This window comes from Callorhinchus milii, unplaced genomic scaffold (genome assembly GCF_018977255.1).
Source record: "Callorhinchus milii isolate IMCB2004 unplaced genomic scaffold, IMCB_Cmil_1.0 Scaffold745, whole genome shotgun sequence".
NCBI classification, from domain to species: Eukaryota; Metazoa; Chordata; class Chondrichthyes; order Chimaeriformes; family Callorhinchidae; genus Callorhinchus; species Callorhinchus milii.
In genome coordinates this window covers 34480-40465 of record NW_024705486.1, presented here as the reverse complement: position 1 = coordinate 40465, position 5986 = coordinate 34480, and the positions used below count along the sequence as shown (strand labels likewise).

General features: G+C 43.5%; 2 non-coding genes across 2 annotated transcripts; both read left to right on the top strand.

Annotated features, from left to right (window-relative positions):
- Positions 1 to 1423: 1423 nt before the first annotated feature.
- Positions 1424 to 1496, top strand: trnar-ccu. Its single transcript has one exon. It is a non-coding gene; the product is annotated as a tRNA-Arg (tRNA).
- Positions 1497 to 1973: 477 nt separating this feature from the next.
- trnar-ccu lies at positions 1974 to 2046 on the top strand. The gene has a single exon. It is a non-coding gene; the product is annotated as a tRNA-Arg (tRNA).
- The last annotated feature ends 3940 nt before the right edge of the window (positions 2047 to 5986 follow it).

The following is a 5986-nucleotide window of genomic DNA, read 5'->3' as shown; positions in this document are numbered from 1 at the left end:
AGTTCGCTTGCTTGCTTGCGTGCTTGATTGCTTGCGTGCTTGCTTGCTTGCTTGCGTGCTTGCTTGCTTGCTTGCGTGCTTGCTTGCGTGCTTGCTTGCTTGCGTGCTTGCTTGCTTGCGTGCTTGCTTGCGTGCGTGCTTGCTTGCTTGCTTGCGTGCTTGCTTGCTTGCTTGCGTGCTTGCTTGCTTGCGTGCTTGCTTGCGTGCTTGTTTGCTTGCGTGCTTGCTTGCTTGCGTGCTTGCTTGCGTGCGTGCTTGCTTGCGTGCTCTGTCTTGCTGCTGCCTTGCGTCGCTTGCTTGCTTGCTTGCGTGCTTGCTTGCTTGCTTGCGTGCTTGCTTGCTTGCGTGCTTGCTTGCGTGCTTGCTTGCTTGCGTGCTTGCTTGCTTGCGTGCTTGCTTGCTTGCTTGCGTGCTTGCTTGCTTGCGTGCTTGCTTGCTTGCGTGCGTGCGTGCTTGCTTGCGTGCTTGCTTGCTTGCGTGCTTGCTTGCTTGCGTGCTTGCTTGCGTGCGTGCTTGCTTGCGTGCGTGCTTGCGTGCGTGCTTGCTTGCGTGCTTGCTTGCTTGCGTGCTTGCTTGCTTGCGTGCTTGCTTGCGTGCGTGCTTGCTTGCGTGCGTGCTTGCTTGCGTGCTTGCTTGCGTGCTTGCTTGCTTGCGTGCTTGCTTGCGTGCGTGCTTACGTGCGTGCGTGCTTGCTTGCGTGCGTGCTTGCTTGCGTGCTTGCATGCGTGCTTGCTTGCGTGCGTGCTTGCTTGCGTGCGTGCTTGCTTGCTTTGCGTGCTTGCTTGCTTGCTTGCGTGCTTGCTTGCGTGCTTGCTTGCGTGCGTGCGTGCGTGCTTGCTGCGTGCTTGCGTTGCGTGCGTGCTTGCGTGCGTGCGTGCTTGCGTGCGTGCTTGCTTGCGTGCGTGCTTGCTTGCGTGCTTGCTTGCTGCGTGCTTGCTTGCTTGCGTGCTTGCTTGCTTGCGTGCTTGCTTGCTTGCGTGCGTGCTTGCTTGCGTGCGTGCTTGCTTGCGTGCGTGCGTGCCTTGCTTGCGTGCGTGCTTGCTTGCGTGCGTGCTTGCTTGCTTGCGTGCTTGCTTGCTTGCGTCTTGCTTGCTTGCGTGCTTGCGTGCTTGCTTGCTTGCGTGCTTGCTTGCTTGCGTGCTTGCTTGCTTGCGTGCTTGCTTGCTTACGACCGTGCAAATCTTTCGGTCGTTTTTTAACCCACTTCCCGTGATCCAATCGAGCTGACATTTTGCACACAGACTCGTTGTGCGTGACAATTAATTTTCGTGAAAAAAATTTCTAAAATTTTCCACTTTTTAGGAAAAAAACAATTATCAACATGAATAAAACAGAGGGGACGAAAGGGGAAAAACATATTTTTTTATTGTGAGTTTATTTAAGAAGTCTGTACATAAGCCAGGTTTTCATCATGCTACATGTAGCCCCAGTGGCCTAATGGATAAGGCACTGGCCTCCTAAGCCAGGGATTGTGGGTTCGAGTCCCACCTGGGGTTGCTGAGAAAAAGCTGTTCATTTTGTAAAATCAAAATGTCAAGTTAACGAATCTGATAATGAAAAGCCAAAATGGCGCTGTGCCTATAGAAGAGAGTTTTAAAACAGTGTTCAATTATACTCTTTGGTTCTTTCGGTAAAGTTACGTCGGTATAGTGTCCATCATCAGATGATGATGATGAATGCTTGTGTTGATGATGGATGCTTGTGTTGATGATAGACGCTTGTGTTGAGCCCGAAACGTCGTGATTTATTTTATTTTATACCTACGTGAATTTACCGAAAGAACCAAAGAGTATGGATTCCTGAAGTCACGAAAGCTTCAAATCAAGAGAGTTTTAAACAGTGTACTTTGGTGACAATTATCAACATTGATAAAGCAGAGAATAAAAGGGGAAAATACATATCCATTTCTATTATTATTGCGAGTTTATTTAAGAAGTCTGTATATAAGCCAGGTTTTCATCATGCTACATGTAGCCCCAGTGGCCTAATGGATAAGGCACTGGCCTCCTAAGCCAGGGATTGTGGGTTCGAGTCCCACCTGGGGTAGCTGAGAAAAAGTTGTTCATTTTGTAGACGTCAAGTTTATGAATCTGACGATGAGAAGCGAAGGTGGTACTGTGCCGATCGAAGAGAGTTTGAAATCAGTGTACTTTGGTGACAGGAATCAACATTGATAAAGCAGAGGGGACGAAAGGGGGAAATACATATCCATTTTTAAATCCTTTATATTAAGTTCACTTGCTTGCTTACGACCGTGCAAATCTTTCGGTCGTTTTTAAATCCTTTAAATTAAGTTCACTTGCTTGCGCGCTTACGACCGTGCAAATCTTTCGGTCGTTTTTTAACCCACTTCCCGTGATCCAATCGAGCTGACATTTTGCACACAGACTCGTTGTGCGTGACAATATTTTCATGAAATTTTTTTTCCAAAATTTGACACTTTTTAGGAAAAAATAATTATATTTAATTACCAATTGCTTAATGGTGGCAGGCAATCATCTGACCCATAGGTGGCAGCCATCTCAAGCCAGAGGACGAGAAGACTCTAGCCGCCACGCATATAAAGGATTTATAGTGAAAAACTTTGTTTTTACGGGTTAATTTTTTATGCACGTTAAATTTTACCCTTTTTTTAAGTCAAAGTGTTAATGTATGCGTGGGTTTGTGTACATTTCTTTGTTATTGACCTATGCTAATTTAACACAACGGTGTTTTTATGGTAATAGGTTTTTACCATTTTCAACTGCATCGTGTGTACAGTATACAGTATATGTTCCATTACATATAAGTGTGTTGTTATCATTGCCAAGATGTAACACGTGTAATAGTTTGAAATCCTTCAGGTGTGGTTTATGTAGTTTAAGCGTGCATCTATTGTCATCTTTCACTGAAAATTAACCTCTGGCTTTTGAAAAAAAGTTAAACCATTACTGTATTCGACCAACACATGGAGATAATCTTCTGACACTACAACAAGAAAACTGTTGTGTAGGTGCATTTATATGAACTTAAGTCTGTACATTAATTGTAGTCAGGTAATTTTCATGAAATATATATGGTAATATGGTGTTTGTCACGAGCAACAGAAACTTGTTATGTAAACAGTTACTAGTTATGTAAATAGTACTCTATTGAGCATGAAGCGGGTGTGTTGGCGTGTAGCTTACTGGGCAGACGGTATTTGGCTATCGTGGATGGATCTGCAGGAGACGAGGTGTTACCGGTCGAAGCTGGTATAATTGCAAAAATACTGAAAACACTCTAACACTGCCTTAAAAGAAAGAAAAAAAATTCGGTGACGTGTAGAGCAATGACCTTCAATACAATGAAATAGGACCATTGCCCTAAATGTCACTAATTATATAAATTTTAAGGCAGTGCCATTAACGAATGTGTTAATGCGCAGAATCTGCAGCCTTTAACCGGTCTCGTTAATATATTGAACTAAGCTGTAAAATTGTGGTACTATAAAGTCCCGGGTTGACTTCTTGGTATTTGCAGGCGACGTGAGTCCCGGAGAGTGTGGGACTGACTGCACATAGCAAGACTCGTGTAGCTCGTCTGTCCTATCTCCTACTGAAATCGTAACGAGAGAACAGATTAGCTTAAACATACCAAACACTTATAAACTTGGCTCACTCCAAACTCTTATAATCTCTTATAACCTCTGTATAACACGTAGGGTTTCACGACCAATATTATTAATAAAGGTTTTTGGGTTAGATCGCATCAGTATAAATGTGTCGTAACCCTCCACCACCAGAAACAGAGTAAGCATTAACTATCCAACACACCGGTGGGCTGAAGTAGTAACTACGTGGCGTGTTGTTTACGTGACAAACCTTACTGGGTGTGTCAGGTGGTGGAGGGTTAAGTCGCATTCATACCTACATGATCTAATCCAAAAATCTATATTTACGAACTTATAATCTCTGCTCACACCAAACACTTAGAAACTTCGCTCACACCCAACACTCATGATCTCTGCAGATTGTTGTATGCTCTGCGAATCAATGTGTCGGATTGCGACCCCCATGCTCTGTGGCTTGTGGTGAAGGGTCTGCTGCACTCCAACAACCCATCTACTCGCGATGTTCTGCAATAAAATAGTGAAGATCAAAACGGCTATTTTATTTAACCAGGTAAAGTACAACTATTATCTTTGCAATGGAACAACACTTCGAATCTGCCAATTGACCAGAAATAACATTGATGCAATGATTATGTCTGGCTATCTTCATGGGGAAAGAGTTTTCATTACAATGATCAGCAACAAATCCAGTCTTCCGTTCAAACTCCGACGAAGACAGTTCCCGGTTCAAGTTCCATTTGCAATGACCACTATCAAAGTACAAAGACAGTCAGTTCATCATTTGTGATTGTGTTTGCCGCAGACAGTTTTTTCTCATAGACAATTTTACGTGGCATTGTCAAGCGTTACGTCAAGATGAAATGCCACCGTAATGATTGAGGACCAAATTTGTTCAAAAGACGGTTGAGTGCATACTGAAAATGTTGTATACAAACAGGTCTATCGGCAGTGATTACGCATTTGTTTTAGTTTTCGAATGATTACATTCAATAAAAGCATTTCTGCATACTGTTACATGCAGATCACAACACCCATCGACTACAAATTCACGCATGAACAACCTCATCCCTTGGGTCCGGGTTACGGCCCGCCCCAGCTAATGTAAATGTTATCGTAGTGGTTTGATATTACCTTGGCGGACCGGCTAAACTAGCCTAACGGCACTGTACGGGGTTCTTAAAGGGACCTGCCATGCGTGAGGGTTCTTAAAGAAATACTGCCGTGAGTTAGACGGTTCTAAAAGGGGTCGGAGTTAAGGTAAGTACAGATGAGTGTACAGGCAAGTATACTAGTGAGTGAGTGTATAGTTGAGGAAACAACAGCTGAATGGGCTTGATGAAGACTGTTGCCAGTTTAGGCAAGTCGTTTTTTATGCATGTTAAATTTTACCCCTTTTTAAATCCTTTATATTAAGTTCGCTTGCTTGCTTTCTTACGACCGTGCAAATCTTTCGGTCGTTTTTTAACCCACTTCCCGTGATCCAATCGAGCTGACATTTTCCACACAGACTCGTTGTGCGTGACAATTAATGTTCGTGAATTTTTTTTCTCCAAAATGTTACACTTTTTAGGCAAAAAAAATGTTTTACATTATTCAAATAGAACTCATTTATGGCTTTGACTGAACGTCACAGTGTAGGAGCCCAGAGCGTGACACCTCCACAGGCCCTGGCGGAGTAGCGCAGTTGGTAGCGCCCTTGCTTCCCATGCCAAAGGTCGCGGGATCGATCCCCGCGTCCTCCACAGGCGAATATATAGTTTTTAAATCCTTTATATTAAGTTCGCTTGCTTGCTTGCTTACGACCGTGCAAATCTTTCGGTCGTTTTTTAAGCCACTTCCCGTGATCCAATCAAGCTGACATTTTCCACACAGACTCGTTGTGCGTGACAATGAATGTTCGTGAATTTTTTTTCCCAAAATTTTACACTTTTTTGGCAAAAAAAAAATGTATTTTACATTTATTCAAATAGAACTCATTCATGGCTTTGGCTGAACGTCACAGTGTAGGAGCCCAGAGCGTGACACTTCCACAGGCCCTGGCGGAATAGCGCAGTTTGTAGCGCCCTCGCTTCCCATGCCAAACGTCGCGGTATCGATCCCCGCTTCCTCCACAGGCGAATATATTTTTAAATCCTTTATTAAATCCTTTATATTAAGTTCACTTGCTTGCGCGCTTATGACCGTGCAAATCTTTCGGTCGTTTTTTAACCCACTTCCCGTGATCCAATCGAATTGACATTTTGCACACAGACTCGTTGTGCGTGATAATTGATGTTAGTGAAAAATTTTTCTCCAAAATGTTACACTTTTTAGGACAAAAATATTATATTTAATTACCAATTGCTTAATGGTGGCATGCAATCATCTGACCCATAGGTGGCAGCCATCTCAAGC